This window comes from Schistocerca gregaria, chromosome 2, assembly GCF_023897955.1.
Source record: "Schistocerca gregaria isolate iqSchGreg1 chromosome 2, iqSchGreg1.2, whole genome shotgun sequence".
NCBI classification, from domain to species: Eukaryota; Metazoa; Arthropoda; class Insecta; order Orthoptera; family Acrididae; genus Schistocerca; species Schistocerca gregaria.
This window is the reverse complement of record NC_064921.1, coordinates 715,060,985-715,082,863: the sequence shown is the minus strand read 5'-3', so window position 1 is coordinate 715,082,863 and position 21,879 is coordinate 715,060,985. Positions and strand designations below refer to the sequence as shown.

General features: G+C 47.6%; 17 non-coding genes across 17 annotated transcripts; 6 read left to right on the top strand and 11 right to left on the bottom strand.

The window, feature by feature from the left end:
• Window positions 1–230: 230 nt before the first annotated feature.
• On the bottom strand, window positions 231–302 carry Trnap-cgg (transfer RNA proline (anticodon CGG)). Its single transcript has one exon. It is a non-coding gene; the product is annotated as a tRNA-Pro (tRNA).
• A 221-nt stretch (window positions 303–523) lies between these two features.
• On the top strand, window positions 524–596 carry Trnav-uac (transfer RNA valine (anticodon UAC)). The gene has a single exon. It is a non-coding gene; the product is annotated as a tRNA-Val (tRNA).
• A 635-nt stretch (window positions 597–1,231) lies between these two features.
• On the bottom strand, window positions 1,232–1,303 carry Trnap-ugg (transfer RNA proline (anticodon UGG)). The gene has a single exon. It is a non-coding gene; the product is annotated as a tRNA-Pro (tRNA).
• Window positions 1,304–3,100: 1,797 nt separating this feature from the next.
• Window positions 3,101–3,172, bottom strand: Trnap-cgg (transfer RNA proline (anticodon CGG)). The gene has a single exon. It is a non-coding gene; the product is annotated as a tRNA-Pro (tRNA).
• A 221-nt stretch (window positions 3,173–3,393) lies between these two features.
• On the top strand, window positions 3,394–3,466 carry Trnav-uac (transfer RNA valine (anticodon UAC)). Its single transcript has one exon. It is a non-coding gene; the product is annotated as a tRNA-Val (tRNA).
• Window positions 3,467–4,101: 635 nt separating this feature from the next.
• Trnap-ugg (transfer RNA proline (anticodon UGG)) lies at window positions 4,102–4,173 on the bottom strand. The gene has a single exon. It is a non-coding gene; the product is annotated as a tRNA-Pro (tRNA).
• A 1,791-nt stretch (window positions 4,174–5,964) lies between these two features.
• On the bottom strand, window positions 5,965–6,036 carry Trnap-cgg (transfer RNA proline (anticodon CGG)). The gene has a single exon. It is a non-coding gene; the product is annotated as a tRNA-Pro (tRNA).
• A 221-nt stretch (window positions 6,037–6,257) lies between these two features.
• Window positions 6,258–6,330, top strand: Trnav-uac (transfer RNA valine (anticodon UAC)). The gene has a single exon. It is a non-coding gene; the product is annotated as a tRNA-Val (tRNA).
• Window positions 6,331–6,965: 635 nt separating this feature from the next.
• Trnap-ugg (transfer RNA proline (anticodon UGG)) lies at window positions 6,966–7,037 on the bottom strand. Its single transcript has one exon. It is a non-coding gene; the product is annotated as a tRNA-Pro (tRNA).
• A 1,791-nt stretch (window positions 7,038–8,828) lies between these two features.
• Window positions 8,829–8,900, bottom strand: Trnap-cgg (transfer RNA proline (anticodon CGG)). Its single transcript has one exon. It is a non-coding gene; the product is annotated as a tRNA-Pro (tRNA).
• A 221-nt stretch (window positions 8,901–9,121) lies between these two features.
• Window positions 9,122–9,194, top strand: Trnav-uac (transfer RNA valine (anticodon UAC)). The gene has a single exon. It is a non-coding gene; the product is annotated as a tRNA-Val (tRNA).
• A 635-nt stretch (window positions 9,195–9,829) lies between these two features.
• On the bottom strand, window positions 9,830–9,901 carry Trnap-ugg (transfer RNA proline (anticodon UGG)). The gene has a single exon. It is a non-coding gene; the product is annotated as a tRNA-Pro (tRNA).
• Window positions 9,902–11,692: 1,791 nt separating this feature from the next.
• Window positions 11,693–11,764, bottom strand: Trnap-cgg (transfer RNA proline (anticodon CGG)). The gene has a single exon. It is a non-coding gene; the product is annotated as a tRNA-Pro (tRNA).
• Window positions 11,765–11,985: 221 nt separating this feature from the next.
• Trnav-uac (transfer RNA valine (anticodon UAC)) lies at window positions 11,986–12,058 on the top strand. The gene has a single exon. It is a non-coding gene; the product is annotated as a tRNA-Val (tRNA).
• Window positions 12,059–12,693: 635 nt separating this feature from the next.
• Trnap-ugg (transfer RNA proline (anticodon UGG)) lies at window positions 12,694–12,765 on the bottom strand. Its single transcript has one exon. It is a non-coding gene; the product is annotated as a tRNA-Pro (tRNA).
• Window positions 12,766–20,225: 7,460 nt separating this feature from the next.
• Trnav-uac (transfer RNA valine (anticodon UAC)) lies at window positions 20,226–20,298 on the top strand. The gene has a single exon. It is a non-coding gene; the product is annotated as a tRNA-Val (tRNA).
• Window positions 20,299–20,933: 635 nt separating this feature from the next.
• Trnap-ugg (transfer RNA proline (anticodon UGG)) lies at window positions 20,934–21,005 on the bottom strand. The gene has a single exon. It is a non-coding gene; the product is annotated as a tRNA-Pro (tRNA).
• Between the last annotated feature and the right edge of the window lie 874 nt (window positions 21,006–21,879).

The following is a 21,879-nucleotide window of genomic DNA, read 5'->3' as shown; positions in this document are numbered from 1 at the left end:
CCGAGCGTAATCACTTTTTCGTCGCACTCAACAAGACACTTGCTACAATCTCTACTGGGAACATTTAAATCAATTTCAAACGTCCAACCACCATGCTGCAGATGGCTCAAATGATACGTGAAACTCTTTCAGAACCGGCTACTTGGTTTTTGTGCTTACCTGGAGGGCAGGAAATGCGCGGAACAGCCGCCGGCATGCCGGTAGTCGCCACACGTTTGCACAAAACGCAAGGGCTCGTCCGGGATTTGAACCCGGGACCTCCTGCACCCGAAGCAGGAATCATACCCCTAGACCAACGAGCCTTCTCGATGCACATGACTATCGCCTCCGTTCTTGGTATCACCGTGCAGAGCTGCTGCTCACCCAGCGTTCTCCCTGGCTGTTGCGGTTTGATTGTTTTTATCGTTGTCTTTTACTATAGCAACTTCTACAATCGGACGGAGCTCGTAGCCGATGCCCTTGCTTACGCAGGAAAAATCTGTTGGAGCTACGGTTTTCCAGGTAGTACAACGGCAAAACCGTCGTTTCCGTGGTGTAGTGGTTATCACGTCTGCTTTACACGCAGAAGGTCCCCGGTTCGATCCCGGGCGGAAGCACGACTTTTTTTAAACCCGTTTTCGGATTCCATTTCCGAGATAACGTCACGTCTGCGTGTGCGGGATAATAAATGTCGTGTGCTACACCGATATCGCCTCATTTTACTGTCAAATGCTCTTGCTCCCATAGTGCACCGGTATTCAGTAACTCAGAACGCTCGTAGCTCCATTCTGGCCTGCAAAATTTAGTATCCATTTCTTCAAGACTACTTCAAGTTCGCTTCATACTGGCTTTCCTGATCTCTTTGCACTCGCCTTGTCACAACTCTGTTGAAGTGTGAACGTAACTAATAGTGAGAAACTCTTAACTACGCTCAGTCTTGTATCCCACTCTTTGGTTGACGTTGTCGCTAATCAGATGAAGGTAGACTGCTCCACGATTGAGCTTCGTCTCCACTCACGGTGCACACGTTCTGCAAAGACAACCTTTGTTTTCCGTTGCATGCAAGATTACTGTCGGCTCTTCTACAGAAATCGACCTATGTAATTTACTGGTATCAGATTCTTGCCATATCAAACGGTCCCTTCATGACCGTAGGGCCACACACAGCGTGCTGCGGCACGCATCTGTTCTTCATTGCAGAGCTACAAACGTGGGTGAGCTCCACCTACTCTTCAGCACGGTCGAAACGGTAGGGCTCGTCCGGGATTTGAACCCGGGACCTCCTGCACCCAAAGCAGGAATCATACCCCTAGACCAACGAGCCACTTGCCGGTGGCAGTGAAGGTAATCCCAAGCAGTCCAGCTCCGAGGAACACAAACTTTCATGTAAATCAGAAAGAAAAGCGCTTTCTGAAGGCAGCGCCCACCACTGATGGAAAGAATATTAAAGGCAATGAATGTAGAGTGAATAATTTCATCGCGCTCTGCAGATGAACAGACGGTGGTGTTTCACTTTCGTCATGTGCTTTCTTAGCATCAAGGGAAGGCAAATGCACTAAACAAAAGAACACCGGGAATCCGAAACACCAACTCATAACGAAATGATAGCGGAATATACTGCAAGCAAAACTTCCAAACACGACTCCTGAAGGCGTCGGTGCCTTAAGAATTATTCCGTGCAGCAATGATCATCTACGAAGAGCCAACTGTATGTGTCGCTCCACCACGCAACTTTTTTTGATATCGTTTTACCTAAATTTCCATTACCTGTTCGTTACAAGAATACCGTGTGGCTTTCAACTGGTCTGCTTCGTCCAGCAGCGATAGTAGTAACTAAACCGACCACAGTATCATTAAAAGTAGGTCAGACACAAAAGTCGGAGTTGCTCTGTAAATCATGTTATTCTGCTTTCAAATGCAATTGTATGGCTGGGAGTAGGGGCGTACTCCTGTAATGCAGGCGTCCGGGAGGCCGTTTCTGTGGGAGACATCTGGGAACAACTACAGACACGGCCGTTTCATTAGCTCAGGAACGACCGCGATGCTCTTATCGAGCTCTGCAGATTGACCGGACTGCAGTGCGGAATTTTCTGCTAGTGGTGGCTCGGGGTTAAGAGAAGTCGGGAGGTGTGAGCAAAACTACATCGGGAAACCGAAACAGACGACTCGTAACGAAAAGATTGCGGAATGTACTGCAAAAGCAAACGTTGGAGAAGACGAACTCTGAAGCCGTCGGTGCTTTAACAATCATTCCGTGCAGCAACGATAATCTGGGAAGAGCGAAGGGTGGGTTCCGCTCGACCACACAACAAATTTTATATAATGTTCTACTTGTTCTAAATTTGCGTTTCCAGATCATCAGTAAAATACTGTGTGATTTACACCTGGCTTGCTTCTTCCAAAAGCGATATTAAGAAATACATCGACTGCAACGTCATTAGGGGTCGCGGGTCCGGGCGCCGGCGCGCCAGCGGCGGCCTGTCGGGGCTGCTGGTGCCTCCATGTAGAGCTACCGCTACCGCTGGGCCCGGGCTCCTTGCCGCTAACGAAGTGATTGCTTTTGGTGACATCATATGCAATAGCGACTGCGCGAATTGACGGTAGCTCGTACGGAAAGCAAGAGTAGCTGATGCTACCGAGGACTCGGCCGCGAGCTTGTCCGACGACTTCTTGGGCTCTTATTCGTGGTGGCATTCAGACAGGCAAGGGTGCTGTCGATTGTTGCGTACGAATGCGAAATACCTGCATTGTGCGTTTCCGCAAAGTGATTTTTACGCCAAAGTTGTGATCGTCCTGCAAGTTGTGTCACATGTGGATCTCAGAGCTTAGCAGTTTCCGTGGTGTAGCGGTTATCACGTCTGCCTAACAGGCAGAAGGTCTCCGTTTCGATTCCGGGCGTAATCACTTTTTCGTCGCACTCAACAAGACACTTGCTACAATCTCTACTGTGAACATTTAAATCAATTTCAAACGTCCAACCACCAGGCTGCAGATGGCTCAAATGATACGTGAAACTCTTTCAGAACCGGCTACTTGGTTTTTGTGCTTACCTGGAGGGCAGGAAATGCGCGGAACAGCCGCCGGCATGCCGGTAGTCGCCACAAGTTTGCACGAAACGCAAGGGCTCGTCCGGGATTTGAACCCGGGACCTCCTGCACCCGAAGCAGGAATCATACCCCTAGACCAACGAGCCTTCTCGATGCACATGACTATCGCCTCCGTTCTTGGTATCACCGTGCAGAGCTGCTGCTCACCCAGCGTTCTCCCTGGCTGTTGCGGTTTGATTGTTTTTATCGTTGTCTTTTACTATAGCAACTTCTACAATCGGACGGAGCTCGTAGCCGATGCCCTTGCTTACGCAGGAAAAATTTGTTGGAGCTACGGTTTTCCAGGTAGTACAACGGCAAAACCGTCGTTTCCGTGGTGTAGCGGTTATCACGTCTGCTTTACACGCAGAAGGTCCCCGGTTCGATCCCGGGCGGAAGCACGACTTTTTTTAAACCCGTTTTCGGATTCCATTTCCGAGATAACGTCACGTCTGCGTGTGCGGGATAATAAATGTCGTGTGCTACACCGATATCGCCTCATTTTACTGTCAAATGCTCTTGCTTCCATAGTGCACCGGTATTCAGTAACTCAGAACGCTCGTAGCTCCATTCTGGCATGCAAAATTTAGTATCCATTTCTTCAAGACTACTTCAAGTTCGCTTCATACTGGCTTTCCTGATCTCTTTGCACTCGCCTTGTCACAACTCTGTTGAAGTGTGAACGTAACTAATAGTGAGAAACTCTTAACTACGCTCAGTCTTGTATCCCACTCTTTGGTTGACGTTGTCGCTAATCAGATGAAGGTAGACTGCTCCACGATTGAGCTTCGTCTCCACTCACGGTGCACACGTTCTGCAAAGACAACCTTTGTTTTCCGTTGCATGCAAGATTACTGTCGGCTCTTCTACAGAACTCGACCTATGTAATTTACTGGTATCAGATTCTTGCCATATCAAACGGTCCCTTCATGACCGTAGGGCCACACACAGCGTGCTGCGGCACGCATCTGTTCTTCATTGCAGAGCTACAAACGTGGGTGAGCTCCACCTACTCTTCAGCACGGTCAAAACGGTAGGGCTCGTCCGGGATTTGAACCCGGGACCTCCTGCACCCAAAGCAGGAATCATACCCCCAGACCAACGAGCCACTTGCCGGTGGCAGTGAAGGTAATCCCAAGCAGTCCAGCTCCGAGGAACACAAACTTTCATGTAAATCAGAAAGAAAAGCGCTTTCTGAAGGCAGCGCCCACCACTGATGGAAAGAATATTAAAGGCAATGAATGTAGAGTGAATAATTTCATCGCGCTCTGCAGATGAACAGACGGTGGTGTTTCACTTTCGTCATGTGCTTTCTTAGCATCAAGGGAAGGCAAATGCACTAAACAAAAGAACACCGGGAATCCGAAACACCAACTCATAACGAAAAGATAGCGGAATATACTGCAAGCAAAACTTCCAAACACGACTCCTGAAGGCGTCGGTGCCTTAAGAATTATTCCGTGCAGCAATGATCATCTACGAAGAGCCACCTGTATGTGTCGCTCCACCACGCAACTTTTTTTGATATCGTTTTACCTAAATTTCCATTACCTGTTCGTTACAAGAATACCGTGTGGCTTTCAACTGGTCTGCTTCGTCCAGCAGCGATAGTAGTAACTAAACCGACCACAGTATCATTAAAAGTAGGTCAGACACAAAAGTCGGAGTTGCTCTGTAGCTCATGTTATTCTGCTTTCAAATGCAATTGTATGGCTGGGAGTAGGGGCGTACTCCTGTAATGCAGGCGTCCGGGAGGCCGTTTCTGTGGGAGACATCTGGGAACAACTACAGACACGGCCGTTTCATTAGCTCAGGAACGACCGCGATGCTCTTATCGAGCTCTGCAGATTGACCGGACTGCAGTGCGGAATTTTCTGCTAGTGGTGGCTCAGGGTTAAGAGAAGTCGGGAGGTGTGAGCAAAACTACATCGGGAAACCGAAACAGACGACTCATAACGAAAAGATTGCGGAATGTACTGCAAAAGCAAACGTTGGAGAAGACGAACTCTGAAGCCGTCGGTGCTTTAACAATCATTCCGTGCAGCAACGATAATCTGGGAAGAGCGAAGGGTGGGTTCCGCTCGACCACACAACAAATTTTATATAATGTTCTACTTGTTCTAAATTTGCGTTTCCAGATCATCAGTAAAATACTGTGTGATTTACACCTGGCTTGCTTCTTCCAAAAGCGATATTAAGAAATACATCGACTGCAACGTCATTAGGGGTCGCGGGTCCGGGCGCCGGCGCGCCAGCGGCGGCCTGTCGGGGCTGCTGGTGCCTCCATGTAGAGCTACCGCTGGGCCCGGGCTCCTTGCCGCTAACGAAGTGATTGCTTTTGGTGACATCATATGCAATAGCGACTGCGCGAATTGACGGTAGCTCGTACGGAAAGCAAGAGTAGCTGATGCTACCGAGGACTCGGCCGCGAGCTTGTCCGACGACTTCTTGGGCTCTTATTCGTGGTGGCATTCAGACAGGCAAGGGTGCTGTCGATTGTTGCGTACGAATGCGAAATACCTGCATTGTGCGTTTCCGCAAAGTGATTTTTACGCCAAAGTTGTGATCGTCCTGCAAGTTGTGTCACATGTGGATCTCAGAGCTTAGCAGTTTCCGTGGTGTAGCGGTTATCACGTCTGCCTAACAGGCAGAAGGTCTCAGTTTCGATTCCGGGCGTAATCACTTTTTCATCGCACTCAACAAGACACTTGCTACAATCTCTACTGTGAACATTTAAATCAATTTCAAACGTCCAACCACCAGGCTGCAGATGGCTCAAATGATACGTGAAACTCTTTCAGAACCGGCTACTTGGTTTTTGTGCTTACCTGGAGGGCAGGAAATGCGCGGAACAGCCGCCGGCATGCCGGTAGTCGCCACACGTTTGCACAAAACGCAAGGGCTCGTCCGGGATTTGAACCCGGGACCTCCTGCACCCGAAGCAGGAATCATACCCCTAGACCAACGAGCCTTCTCGATGCACATAACTATCGCCTCCGTTCTTGGTATCACCGTGCAGAGCTGCTGCTCACCCAGCGTTCTCCCTGGCTGTTGCGGTTTGATTGTTTTTATCGTTGTCTTTTACTATAGCAACTTCTACAATCGGACGGAGCTCGTAGCCGATGCCCTTGCTTACGCAGGAAAAATCTGTTGGAGCTACGGTTTTCCAGGTAGTACAACGGCAAAACCGTCGTTTCCGTGGTGTAGTGGTTATCACGTCTGCTTTACACGCAGAAGGTCCCCGGTTCGATCCCGGGCGGAAGCACGACTTTTTTTAAACCCGTTTTCGGATTCCATTTCCGAGATAACGTCACGTCTGCGTGTGCGGGATAATAAATGTCGTGTGCTACACCGATATCGCCTCATTTTACTGTCAAATGCTCTTGCTCCCATAGTGCACCGGTATTCAGTAACTCAGAACGCTCGTAGCTCCATTCTGGCCTGCAAAATTTAGTATCCATTTCTTCAAGACTACTTCAAGTTCGCTTCATACTGGCTTTCCTGATCTCTTTGCACTCGCCTTGTCACAACTCTGTTGAAGTGTGAACGTAACTAATAGTGAGAAACTCTTAACTACGCTCAGTCTTGTATCCCACTCTTTGGTTGACGTTGTCGCTAATCAGATGAAGGTAGACTGCTCCACGATTGAGCTTCGTCTCCACTCACGGTGCACACGTTCTGCAAAGACAACCTTTGTTTTCCGTTGCATGCAAGATTACTGTCGGCTCTTCTACAGAAATCGACCTATGTAATTTACTGGTATCAGATTCTTGCCATATCAAACGGTCCCTTCATGACCGTAGGGCCACACACAGCGTGCTGCGGCACGCATCTGTTCTTCATTGCAGAGCTACAAACGTGGGTGAGCTCCACCTACTCTTCAGCACGGTCAAAACGGTAGGGCTCGTCCGGGATTTGAACCCGGGACCTCCTGCACCCAAAGCAGGAATCATACCCCTAGACCAACGAACCACTTGCCGGTGGCAGTGAAGGTAATCCCAAGCAGTCCAGCTCCGAGGAACACAAACTTTCATGTAAATCAGAAAGAAAAGCGCTTTCTGAAGGCAGCGCCCACCACTGATGGAAAGAATATTAAAGGCAATGAATGTAGAGTGAATAATTTCATCGCGCTCTGCAGATGAACAGACGGTGGTGTTTCACTTTCGTCATGTGCTTTCTTAGCATCAAGGGAAGGCAAATGCACTAAACAAAAGAACACCGGGAATCCGAAACACCAACTCATAACGAAAAGATAGCGGAATATACTGCAAGCAAAACTTCCAAACACGACTCCTGAAGGCGTCGGTGCCTTAAGAATTATTCCGTGCAGCAATGATCATCTACGAAGAGCCACCTGTATGTGTCGCTCCACCACGCAACTTTTTTTGATATCGTTTTACCTAAATTTCCATTACCTGTTCGTTACAAGAATACCGTGTGGCTTTCAACTGGTCTGCTTCGTCCAGCAGCGATAGTAGTAACTAAACCGACCACAGTATCATTAAAAGTAGGTCAGACACAAAAGTCGGAGTTGCTCTGTAGCTCATGTTATTCTGCTTTCAAATGCAATTGTATGGCTGGGAGTAGGGGCGTACTCCTGTAATGCAGGCGTCCGGGAGGCCGTTTCTGTGGGAGACATCTGGGAACAACTACAGACACGGCCGTTTCATTAGCTCAGGAACGACCGCGATGCTCTTATCGAGCTCTGCAGATTGACCGGACTGCAGTGCGGAATTTTCTGCTAGTGGTGGCTCGGGGTTAAGAGAAGTCGGGAGGTGTGAGCAAAACTACATCGGGAAACCGAAACAGACGACTCATAACGAAAAGATTGCGGAATGTACTGCAAAAGCAAACGTTGGAGAAGACGAACTCTGAAGCCGTCGGTGCTTTAACAATCATTCCGTGCAGCAACGATAATCTGGGAAGAGCGAAGGGTGGGTTCCGCTCGACCACACAACAAATTTTATATAATGTTCTACTTGTTCTAAATTTGCGTTTCCAGATCATCAGTAAAATACTGTGTGATTTACACCTGGCTTGCTTCTTCCAAAAGCGTTATTAAGAAATACATCGACTGCAACGTCATTAGGGGTCGCGGGTCCGGGCGCCGGCGCGCCAGCGGCGGCCTGTCGGGGCTGCTGGTGCCTCCATGTAGAGCTACCGCTGGGCCCGGGCTCCTTGCCGCTAACGAAGTGATTGCTTTTGGTGACATCATATGCAATAGCGACTGCGCGAATTGACGGTAGCTCGTACGGAAAGCAAGAGTAGCTGATGCTACCGAGGACTCGGCCGCGAGCTTGTCCGACGACTTCTTGGGCTCTTATTCGTGGTGGCATTCAGACAGGCAAGGGTGCTGTCGATTGTTGCGTACGAATGCGAAATACCTGCATTGTGCGTTTCCGCAAAGTGATTTTTACGCCAAAGTTGTGATCGTCCTGCAAGTTGTGTCACATGTGGATCTCAGAGCTTAGCAGTTTCCGTGGTGTAGCGGTTATCACGTCTGCCTAACAGGCAGAAGGTCTCCGTTTCGATTCCGGGCGTAATCACTTTTTCGTCGCACTCAACAAGACACTTGCTACAATCTCTACTGTGAACATTTAAATCAATTTCAAACGTCCAACCACCAGGCTGCAGATGGCTCAAATGATACGTGAAACTCTTTCAGAACCGGCTACTTGCTTTTTGTGCTTACCTGGAGGGCAGGAAATGCGCGGAACAGCCGCCGGCATGCCGGTAGTCGCCACACGTTTGCACAAAACGCAAGGGCTCGTCCGGGATTTGAACCCGGGACCTCCTGCACCCGAAGCAGGAATCATACCCCTAGACCAACGAGCCTTCTCGATGCACATAACTATCGCCTCCGTTCTTGGTATCACCGTGCAGAGCTGCTGCTCACCCAGCGTTCTCCCTGGCTGTTGCGGTTTGATTGTTTTTATCGTTGTCTTTTACTATAGCAACTTCTAGAATCGGACGGAGCTCGTAGCCGATGCCCTTGCTTACGCAGGAAAAATCTGTTGGAGCTACGGTTTTCCAGGTAGTACAACGGCAAAACCGTCGTTTCCGTGGTGTAGCGGTTATCACGTCTGCTTTACACGCAGAAGGTCCCCGGTTCGATCCCGGGCGGAAGCACGACTTTTTTTAAACCCGTTTTCGGATTCCATTTCCGAGATAACGTCACGTCTGCGTGTGCGGGATAATAAATGTCGTGTGCTACACCGATATCGCCTCATTTTACTGTCAAATGCTCTTGCTCCCATAGTGCACCGGTATTCAGTAACTCAGAACGCTCGTAGCTCCATTCTGGCCTGCAAAATTTAGTATCCATTTCTTCAAGACTACTTCAAGTTCGCTTCATACTGGCTTTCCTGATCTCTTTGCACTCGCCTTGTCACAACTCTGTTGAAGTGTGAACGTAAATAATAGTGAGAAACTCTTAACTACGCTCAGTCTTGTATCCCACTCTTTGGTTGACGTTGTCGCTAATCAGATGAAGGTAGACTGCTCCACGATTGAGCTTCGTCTCCACTCACGGTGCACACGTTCTGCAAAGACAACCTCTGTTTTCCGTTGCATGCAAGATTACTGTCGGCTCTTCTACAGAAATCGACCTATGTAATTTACTGGTATCAGATTCTTGCCATATCAAACGGTCCCTTCATGACCGTAGGGCCACACACAGCGTGCTGCGGCACGCATCTGTTCTTCATTGCAGAGCTACAAACGTGGGTGAGCTCCACCTACTCTTCAGCACGGTCAAAACGGTAGGGCTCGTCCGGGATTTGAACCCGGGACCTCCTGCACCCAAAGCAGGAATCATACCCCCAGACCAACGAGCCACTTGCCAGTGGCAGTGAAGGTAATCCCAAGCAGTCCAGCTCCGAGGAACACAAACTTTCATGTAAATCAGAAAGAAAAGCGCTTTCTGAAGGCAGCGCCCACCACTGATGGAAAGAATATTAAAGGCAATGAATGTAGAGTGAATAATTTCATCGCGCTCTGCAGATGAACAGACGGTGGTGTTTCACTTTCGTCATGTGCTTTCTTAGCATCAAGGGAAGGCAAATGCACTAAACAAAAGAACACCGGGAATCCGAAACACCAACTCATAACGAAAAGATAGCGGAATATACTGCAAGCAAAACTTCCAAACACGACTCCTGAAGGCGTCGGTGCCTTAAGAATTATTCCGTGCAGCAATGATCATCTACGAAGAGCAAACTGTATGTGTCGCTCCACCACGCAACTTTTTTTGATATCGTTTTACCTAAATTTCCATTACCTGTTCGTTACAAGAATACCGTGTGGCTTTCAACTGGTCTGCTTCGTCCAGCAGCGATAGTAGTAACTAAACCGACCACAGTATCATTAAAAGTAGGTCAGACACAAAAGTCGGAGTTGCTCTGTAGCTCATGTTATTCTGCTTTCAAATGCAATTGTATGGCTGGGAGTAGGGGCGTACTCCTGTAATGCAGGCGTCCGGGAGGCCGTTTCTGTGGGAGACATCTGGGAACAACTACAGACACGGCCGTTTCATTAGCTCAGGAACGACCGCGATGCTCTTATCGAGCTCTGCAGATTGACCGGACTGCAGTGCGGAATTTTCTGCTAGTGGTGGCTCGGGGTTAAGAGAAGTCGGGAGGTGTGAGCAAAACTACATCGGGAAACCGAAACAGACGACTCATAAGGAAAAGATTGCGGAATGTACTGCAAAAGCAAACGTTGGAGAAGACGAACTCTGAAGCCGTCGGTGCTTTAACAATCATTCCGTGCAGCAACGATAATCTGGGAAGAGCGAAGGGTGGGTTCCGCTCGACCACACAACAAATTTTATATAATGTTCTACTTGTTCTAAATTTGCGTTTCCAGATCATCAGTAAAATACTGTGTGATTTACACCTGGCTTGCTTCTTCCAAAAGCGATATTAAGAAATACATCGACTGCAACGTCATTAGGGGTCGCGGGTCCGGGCGCCGGCGCGCCAGCGGCGGCCTGTCGGGGCTGCTGGTGCCTCCATGTAGAGCTACCGCTGGGCCCGGGCTCCTTGCCGCTAACGAAGTGATTGCTTTTGGTGACATCATATGCAATAGCGACTGCGCGAATTGACGGTAGCTCGTACGGAAAGCAAGAGTAGCTGATGCTACCGAGGACTCGGCCGCAAGCTTGTCCGACGACTTCTTGGGCTCTTATTCGTGGTGGCATTCAGACAGGCAAGGGTGCTGTCGATTGTTGCGTACGAATGCGAAATACCTGCATTGTGCGTTTCCGCAAAGTGATTTTTACGCCAAAGTTGTGATCGTCCTGCAAGTTGTGTCACATGTGGATCTCAGAGCTTAGCAGTTTCCGTGGTGTAGCGGTTATCACGTCTGCCTAACAGGCAGAAGGTCTCCGTTTCGATTCCGGGCGTAATCACTTTTTCGTCGCACTCAACAAGACACTTGCTACAATCTCTACTGTGAACATTTAAATCAATTTCAAACGTCCAACCACCAGGCTGCAGATGGCTCAAATGATACGTGAAACTCTTTCAGAACCGGCTACTTGGTTTTTGTGCTTTCCTGGAGGGCAGGAAATGCGCGGAACAGCCGCCGGCATGCCGGTAGTCGCCACACGTTTGCACAAAATGCAAGGGCTCGTCCGGGATTTGAACCCGGGACCTCCTGCACCCGAAGCAGGAATCATACCCCTAGACCAACGAGCCTTCTCGATGCACATAACTATCGCCTCCGTTCTTGATATCACCGTGCAGAGCTGCTGCTCACCCAGCGTTCTCCCTGGCTGTTGCGGTTTGATTGTTTTTATCGTTGTCTTTTACTATAGCAACTTCTAGAATCGGACGGAGCTCGTAGCCGATGCCCTTGCTTACGCAGGAAAAATCTGTTGGAGCTACGGTTTTCCAGGTAGTACAACGGCAAAACCGTCGTTTCCGTGGTGTAGCGGTTATCACGTCTGCTTTACACGCAGAAGGTCCCCGGTTCGATCCCGGGCGGAAGCACGACTTTTTTTAAACCCGTTTTCGGATTCCATTTCCGAGATAACGTCACGTCTGCGTGTGCGGGATAATAAATGTCGTGTGCTACACCGATATCGCCTCATTTTACTGTCAAATGCTCTTGCTCCCATAGTGCACCGGTATTCAGTAACTCAGAACGCTCGTAGCTCCATTCTGGCCTGCAAAATTTAGTATCCATTTCTTCAAGACTACTTCGAGTTCGCTTCATACTGGCTTTCCTGATCTCTTTGCACTCGCCTTGTCACAACTCTGTTGAAGTGTGAACGTAAATAATAGTGAGAAACTCTTAACTACGCTCAGTCTTGTATCCCACTCTTTGGTTGACGTTGTCGCTAATCAGATGAAGGTAGACTGCTCCACGATTGAGCTTCGTCTCCACTCACGGTGCACACGTTCTGCAAAGACAACCTTTGTTTTCCGTTGCATGCAAGATTACTGTCGGCTCTTCTACAGAAATCGACCTATGTAATTTACTGGTATCAGATTCTTGCCATATCAAACGGTCCCTTCATGACCGTAGGGCCACACACAGCGTGCTGCGGCACGCATCTGTTCTTCATTGCAGAGCTACAAACGTGGGTGAGCTCCACCTACTCTTCAGCACGGTCAAAACGGTAGGGCTCGTCCGGGATTTGAACCCGGGACCTCCTGCACCCAAAGCAGGAATCATACCCCCAGACCAACGAGCCACTTGCCAGTGGCAGTGAAGGTAATCCCAAGCAGTCCAGCTCCGAGGAACACAAACTTTCATGTAAATCAGAAAGAAAAGCGCTTTCTGAAGGCAGCGCCCACCACTGATGGAAAGAATATTAAAGGCAATGAATGTAGAGTGAATAATTTCATCGCGCTCTGCAGATGAACAGACGGTGGTGTTTCACTTTCGTCATGTGCTTTCTTAGCATCAAGGGAAGGCAAATGCACGAAACAAAAGAACACCGGGAATCCGAAACACCAACTCATAACGAAAAGATAGCGGAATATACTGCAAGCAAAACTTCCAAACACGACTCCTGAAGGTGTCGGTGCCTTAAGAATTATTCCGTGCAGCAATGATCATCTACGAAGAGCCAACTGTATGTGTCGCTCCACCACGCAACTTTTTTTGATATCGTTTTACCTAAATTTCCATTACCTGTTCGTTACAAGAATACCGTGTGGCTTTCAACTGGTCTGCTTCGTCCAGCAGCGATAGTAGTAACTAAACCGACCACAGTATCATTAAAAGTAGGTCAGACACAAAAGTCGGAGTTGCTCTGTAGCTCATGTTATTCTGCTTTCAAATGCAATTGTATGGCTGGGAGTAGGGGCGTACTCCTGTAATGCAGGCGTCCGGGAGGCCGTTTCTATGGGAGACATCTGGGAACAACTACAGACACGGCCGTTTCATTAGCTCAGGAACGACCGCGATGCTCTTATCGAGCTCTGCAGATTGACCGGACTGCAGTGCGGAATTTTCTGCTAGTGGTGGCTCGGGGTTAAGAGAAGTCGGGAGGTGTGAGCAAAACTACATCGGGAAACCGAAACAGACGACTCATAAGGAAAAGATTGCGGAATGTACTGCAAAAGCAAACGTTGGAGAAGACGAACTCTGAAGCCGTCGGTGCTTTAACAATCATTCCGTGCAGCAACGATAATCTGGGAAGAGCGAAGGGTGGGTTCCGCTCGACCACACAACAAATTTTATATAATGTTCTACTTGTTCTAAATTTGCGTTTCCAGATCATCAGTAAAATACTGTGTGATTTACACCTGGCTTGCTTCTTCCAAAAGCGATATTAAGAAATACATCGACTGCAACGTCATTAGGGGTCGCGGGTCCGGGCGCCGGCGCGCCAGCGGCGGCCTGTCGGGGCTGCTGGTGCCTCCATGTAGAGCTACCGCTGGGCCCGGGCTCCTTGCCGCTAACGAAGTGATTGCTTTTGGTGACATCATATGCGATAGCGACTGCGCGAATTGACGGTAGCTCGTACGGAAAGCAAGAGTAGCTGATGCTACCGAGGACTCGGCCGCGAGCTTGTCCGACGACTTCTTGGGCTCTTATTCGTGGTGGCATTCAGACAGGCAAGGGTGCTGTCGATTGTTGCGTACGAATGCGAAATACCTGCATTGTGCGTTTCCGCAAAGTGATTTTTACGCCAAAGTTGTGATCGTCCTGCAAGTTGTGTCACATGTGGATCTCAGAGCTTAGCAGTTTCCGTGGTGTAGCGGTTATCACGTCTGCCTAACAGGCAGAAGGTCTCCGTTTCGATTCCGGGCGTAATCACTTTTTCGTCGCACTCAACAAGACACTTGCTACAATCTCTACTGTGAACATTTAAATCAATTTCAAACGTCCAACCACCAGGCTGCAGATGGCTCAAATGATACGTGAAACTCTTTCAGAACCGGCTACTTGGTTTTTGTGCTTACCTGGAGGGCAGGAAATGCGCGGAACAGCCGCCGGCATGCCGGTAGTCGCCACACGTTTGCACAAAACGCAAGGGCTCGTCCGGGATTTGAACCCGGGACCTCCTGCACCCGAAGCAGGAATCATACCCTTTTTTTTTTTTTATTTTTTATTTTATTTGCCTTCTTTGCCAGCACAGGATAAGTGATTGTAATATGAAACTGTAAAATTGTACTTCTCACCAATTGTTTTTGTTTAAGCGTCGTTTCGCTTAAATAAACGATTTTTGTTTATCTCGTCGGCTTGTCAACCAATGCCCAGTCGCTCGAATACAATTTTAAGCATATTGCCGTAGTTTTTCTTGTGGTCTTTATATTTCAGGGCGTTATAAAAAGCACACTTCAAGTACATGTAAAAATCAGTGGAATTGTCATTTCCCAGGTGATTAATTACGTAATTCACATAGTGACCCATTAACCAATGGACCGAGTTGTTTTTTGCTGCTGGAAAATAGCAAGTCTGAGGCCTGAGGAATGTAACAGGGGGAAAATTTTCCACCGAAGATCTCGTAAGAAAAGCCAGTTGTTCCCTAATCCAATTACAGAGTTGTAGATTGCCACCGCACGTGAATCTGTGCACTAACGTGTCGATCAATTTACATTTGAGACATAGGTTCGTGTCGCTAACGCCGATTGCATGTAACCTTTCATTGGTGCTTACGGTCTCATTCACTGTTTTATACCACGCTGACTTGACGTCCGATGGTAGACCACGCATATTAATATTTTTCCATATGGCGTCCCAATCAGTGTGTGGGTATTTACTTTCCAATTTGTTTCTCCCCTCCATTTTCTTTCGATGGCACAGAATATCGCGGGCCGTGATCCGTCGTGAGTTGATGATGACACCGCCGAGATAGCTGAATTCCACAAAATATACACGAACGTACTGGAGCCGGTTATTTATTTTTTGCACATTCACCGGCGCCTGTAAACTGGCAGGCCTGACAACTTCAAATAATTTAGTTGTAATGCTATCAGCGTGGTCGCTAAGGATAGTGGCGGTCCTTTTTATAAAAAGCGCAGACGCCTTATTTCGGATGTCAACTAACCCCAAACCTCCATTCCTGGGATCTAAGGTCGCAGTTTTTGCGTCGACTCTGAATATATCCCCTCTCCAAAGATAGCTGGCAATGGTAGACATTATCTTTTTTCCAATCATTTTCGGTAGTGGGAAGATCTGTGCTATAAAGTAACTCCTGGAGAGAATGCAGTGGTTAATGAAAATCACCCTCTGAACTTGGTTCATGTTACGGTGGAGGTTTTCTCTTGTTGTTCCAAGAAGTTGTCCCGACGTATTTCTCCAATTGATAGCTGCCATTTTTAACGGACAAGGTGTCAGTGTTATTCCTAGTGCTTTGCATTGGGTGACCATTGTGGCCCAGGCTAAGGTGGTATGTTGAAAACCCCGCAGGTTTAGGAGTTTGCTTTTGTTTGCGTTGACACCTGCTCCGGAGACTCTACAGTACATTTAATTAACGTTTCCAATTTCAAAATGTCGTCGGGATTTCGCAGGACGACTCCGACATCATCGGCATAGGCGTTTATGACTGTTCGGTGACCAGATAATGTGATGCCAGTTAGAGTGGCATGAACACTGCGGAGGAAAGGTTCTAATGAAAGCACGAATAGGAACATGGAGAGGGGGCTTCCTTGAGGAACGCCGCGCCTGATCTGAATCTGCTTTGTCCTCTGGCAGTTAACTGATATACAAGCGCTGATGCCTGTTGCAACATTTCTGATCACACTTACGACTCGCTCATTAAAACCTATTTTGTTCAGTGTGGCACTAAGGAATCTATGATCCACACGATCAAATGCTTTCTGGAAGTCAATAAACATGATAGCACATTTTATGGTGGTCACAGCAGTGATTGCAATTATATCTCTATATTCAGCTATGCTTTTGAAAATGCTCTTGGTAGGCACACAGGACTGGTATGGACTTACTATCTTTTTGGCCAACTGTGAGAGTCTGTTGTTTAAAATTCTGCCGATGATTTTATAATCGGAGTTTAACAGGGAGATAGGACGAAAGTTGTTGAGGTTTCTTTTTGCAGCATTTTTTGGGATTAGTACTATTGTGCTCTCTTTAAAAACAGCAGGTAAATGCTTTCCCTGAAGCACCTCGTTCGTCATTCGGGTAAACATGTCACCAATCAGTGGCCAGTATCGTTTATAAAATTCAACAGGCAAACCATCCGGTCCCGGCGATTTCCTCAGAGGAGATTTGCAGATGATTCTGTGGATATCTTCGTTAGTACACTCAACGAGAAGGTCTTCGTTTTCCTCGTCCGAGACCTGTGGAGCTATGGAACTAAGGAACTCATCGAAGGACTCTTCACATACCGGGTTGGCAGTGTATAGGTCTTCGTAATATTTGTGCACTGCATTGACGATGTCTCTCTGAGTCGTGAGTGTCTCGCCAGTTTCAGACTGAAGTCCATCAATGAAGGTGCGTCTCCTGTTTCTTTCGTGCTTCAGTAGATGGTACAAGGAAGCATGTTCATCCTCCACGACTGTCTTAGCCTTGGATTTTAATTTCAGACCCTCCATCTGCTGTCTTTTAAGACTGAGCAATTTGGCCTTAGTTTGCTTGATATCTGCCAGACGGACGTTGGAAGTGTTTGCCTGCTCATATAAATTTCGCAGCATGGTATAATAAAATTCTATGGAATTTTTCAAGTCTTTCGATCGTTGTACACTATACTGGATGAGAACTTTTCTCAGTTTAGGCTTTGCCCTGTTGCACCACCAGTCTAGTACTGAGACGTGTCTATCTGCAGAGCGGAGGCACAATGCCCACGCTTCTGTCAAACTTTCTTCTAATCCGTCGTCCTGCATCAGTGACGTATTAAGGTGCCATGAACTTCTAAAACGGCGAGTGGGTTGCGCAGTAAGGTTGATGGAAGCTAGCACGGAGCTATGATCAGAAAAGTAAACTGGAATCGTCTCTGCTTTAATGAAGGAGCTAACTAGACTTTGCGATATGTAGAGTCTGTCGATCCTGCTACGTGAGTGAGGACCTAGGAATGTAAATGCCACAAATGTGGGATACATTATTTCCCAAGCATCTTTAAGCTGTAAAACAGTGACGAAACGCTTCAGTTCAATGCAGTTATCAAAATTCGGAACCTGGTCTTTCTTATTTATCACACAATTAAAATCACCGCCTATTATAAGATCTTTTGGGTTTTTCCGTAATAAATAAATGATTTCTTCTTTATAGAACTGTGCTCTTTCCATTCTATTGGATGTGCCAGAAGGGGCATACAGATTGATAAGGGTAGAACCAAAGACTTTTATACCTATCGCTCTGCCGGAGTCCAACCTCTCGATATCCGAGACAGGAATCCCCTCCCTGACTAAAATTGCTGTACCGACGTTGGTGTCAAGTGAGACATTTAAAATCGCCAAATATCCAGGCACTGTAAGATTAGTCAGCACTACTTCCTGTAGGAAAGCAATGTCCGTCCCTGACTCATATAAATAATCCTTGAGCGCTGTAACTTTAGTCACGGATGTAATCCTGTTAATATTGATAGTCGTAATTGTATATGCCTGGGACATTTAGTTTGCATAAAAAGTAAATAAGTGATTAAAAAGATAACAAAATATTAATAAAAAAAAAAAAAAGAGATGTGCAGCTTCTAGAAGGGAGAAACGACTCTGCTTAAACAAACATCTAAAAGAATAGTCAGTATTTGAAGCTCGGTAAACACTTCATCTGGTTCCTCTGAAATATGACTAAGACAGTAGTACAATTAGAAATGAAACTGGTTCAACAAAATCCTTTTTTTTTTTCATCTTACAGCCTCATTTTGGTGCAGGATTCCGAACATCTCGGGTTTTAGTTTTACCGAGGGGCTTTGCATCACTAATGTCACTTGAAGGTACCTCCTTAGGTCTTTCCGTGATGATTTCATACAAGACGTTCTTGGCCGTCACTTCCTCTTGTGCTGGTTGTTGTTTGCTTTGGTTACGGGAAGCTTTGAGAGTAGGTTGCGGTTTGAGTCGGCGTCTTCGGACATCTTGGTTCAACGCGCCGTCATTCGGATTGTCTATCTTTACCACCGTTGTGACCGAAGCTGCCTCAACAGCGTCCTTTTTACGAGTGCCATTTCCTTGTTCTTCCGTCACGAGCTCCAGAGCACTGACTGAGTCGGCGGTTTGTGGGTCTGTAAGTTCTTGAGTTGGGTTCCGCTCCGTCACCTCTTGTGCTTCGGAGTGCGCCTCTTCCGTCTCCGCGACAATCGTTACTGCGTCCCCTCCGTGGACCGTTTGTACCTGTTCAGCCGCCGACAGCGGCCGGGTTGCCTCAGCGGCTGTCGTCACGTCAATACATGTACTGTTTGTTTCCTCGAGCACATCCGCATGACACTGCTTCTGCTTGCGGGTGGAAGGCGAATTACGGGCGGACTCGCCGTCCGAGCCGTCAGCGGTCGTTTCCAACGGTCGCTTCTTATTCTGGAGATCGCAATCGGGAACAGAAGGGTGTGATGTAATGACGCTCAGGGGAGGGAACTCCGTAGTAGTTATGGCGGGCACTGCAGAAGTACATGCACCACTGTCGTTAACCGAAAGAAGGGAAGTGCTATTTGGTATGACATCGCTGAGGGTCAGTTTTTGACGCTGTGTTAGATTGTTCCGAAGAACAAAAACACGGCGCGGACAATCTTGTCGGAAATGACCTGTCTCATTGCAAATATTGCACGTGCGCTCCTGACCAGAATACACAACATGTGCTTTATGGCCTGCAACGGATATATGGGACGGAATGTTGGCTTTCACCTCCATTTCAACGGATCTAATGCCATTAAAACACTGTATCTTGTATAGCTTCGACCATCTTTCGTTATAGATAGATTTAACTTCGCCATATTTAGATAGAGCGTCCTTGATCAACTGATTATCAATTTCAATTGGAACATTCAAAATCCTGACATTGGTGTACATGATATCAGCTTTTCGTACAGAGACATTACTTTTTGAACCGTCTCGATGAACAAATTCGACGGAATTACCCCATTTTGCAAGCAACTTATCAACTGTCACTGAGTTCAGAAATTTAACAAAAACACAGTATTTTTCAGCATCTAATTGCGTGGTATGAACAGAGTCAGAATTTATACCGATTACCTCAGTCAGCCAATCGTGGATTTCCAGCGCAGTGGGTTGGACCGGCCGTGTTTCTTTCTCGAACGAGAAGACTAAAGTATTCTTCCTGACGGTGTCAGACATGGTCGTCGGTTCCGACGAAATTCCGGCAACAACCGAAATTGCGGCGAAGCACGAGACGTGGAACGGACGAAAGCACTATAAAAACACTTATCAGAGACACCACTCAAAAAATAACAGCGAAAATGTACAGCTAACTTCACGTAAACACCAAACACCGGCGATAGCGCTAACGTACGCGGAGTAAACAACAAGCACGTCCGACCGCGGCGACGGCTAAAGCCAGACTGATAGACCAACGAGCCTTCTCGATGCACATAACTATCGCCTCCGTTCTTGGTATCACCGTGCAGAGCTGCTGCTCACCCAGCGTTCTCCCTGGCTGTTGCGGTTTGATTGTTTTTATCGTTGTCTTTTACTATAGCAACTTCTAGAATCGGACGGAGCTCGTAGCCGATGCCCTTGCTTACGCAGGAAAAATCTGTTGGAGCTACGGTTTTCCAGGTAGTACAACGGCAAAACCGTCGTTTCCGTGGTGTAGCGGTTATCACGTCTGCTTTACACGCAGAAGGTCCCCGGTTCGATCCCGGGCGGAAGCACGACTTTTTTTAAACCCGTTTTCGGATTCCATTTCCGAGATAACGTCACGTCTGCGTGTGCGGGATAATAAATGTCGTGTGCTACACCGATATCGCCTCATTTTACTGTCAAATGCTCTTGCTCCCATAGTGCACCGGTATTCAGTAACTCAGAACGCTCGTAGCTCCATTCTGGCCTGCAAAATTTAGTATCCATTTCTTCAAGACTACTTCAAGTTCGCTTCATACTGGCTTTCCTGATCTCTTTGCACTCGCCTTGTCACAACTCTGTTGAAGTGTGAACGTAACTAATAGTGAGAAACTCTTAACTACGCTCAGTCTTGTATCCCACTCTTTGGTTGACGTTGTCGCTAATCAGATGAAGGTAGACTGCTCCACGATTGAGCTTCGTCTCCACTCACGGTGCACACGTTCTGCAAAGACAACCTTTGTTTTCCGTTGCATGCAAGATTACTGTCGGCTCTTCTACAGAAATCGACCTATGTAATTTACTGGTATCAGATTCTTGCCATATCAAACGGTCCCTTCATGACCGTAGGGCCACACACAGCGTGCTGCGGCACGCATCTGTTCTTCATTGCAGAGCTACAAACGTGGGTGAGCTCCACCTACTCTTCAGCACGGTCAAAACGGTAGGGCTCGTCCGGGATTTGAACCCGGGACCTCCTGCACCCAAAGCAGGAATCATACCCCCAGACCAACGAGCCACTTGCCAGTGGCAGTGAAGGTAATCCCAAGCAGTCCAGCTCCGAGGAACACAAACTTTCATGTAAATCAGAAAGAAAAGCGCTTTCTGAAGGCAGCGCCCACCACTGATGGAAAGAATATTAAAGGCAATGAATGTAGAGTGAATAATTTCATCGCGCTCTGCAGATGAACAGACGGTGGTGTTTCACTTTCGTCATGTGCTTTCTTAGCATCAAGGGAAGGCAAATGCACTAAACAAAAGAACACCGGGAATCCGAAACACCAACTCATAACGAAAAGATAGCGGAATATACTGCAAGCAAAACTTCCAAACACGACTCCTGAAGGCGTCGGTGCCTTAAGAATTATTCCGTGCAGCAATGATCGTCTACGAAGAGCCAACTGTATGTGTCGCTCCACCACGCAACTTTTTTTGATATCGTTTTACCTAAATTTCCATTACCTGTTCGTTACAAGAATACCGTGTGGCTTTCAACTGGTCTGCTTCGTCCAGCAGCGATAGTAGTAACTAAACCGACCACAGTATCATTAAAAGTAGGTCAGACACAAAAGTCGGAGTTGCTCTGTAGCTCATGTTATTCTGCTTTCAAATGCAATTGTATGGCTGGGAGTAGGGGCGTACTCCTGTAATGCAGGCGTCCGGGAGGCCGTTTCTGTGGGAGACATCTGGGAACAACTACAGACACGGCCGTTTCATTAGCTCAGGAACGACCGCGATGCTCTTATCGAGCTCTGCAGATTGACCGGACTGCAGTGCGGAATTTTCTGCTAGTGGTGGTTCGGGGTTAAGAGAAGTCGGGAGGTGTGAGCAAAACTACATCGGGAAACCGAAACAGACGACTCATAAGGAAAAGATTGCGGAATGTACTGCAA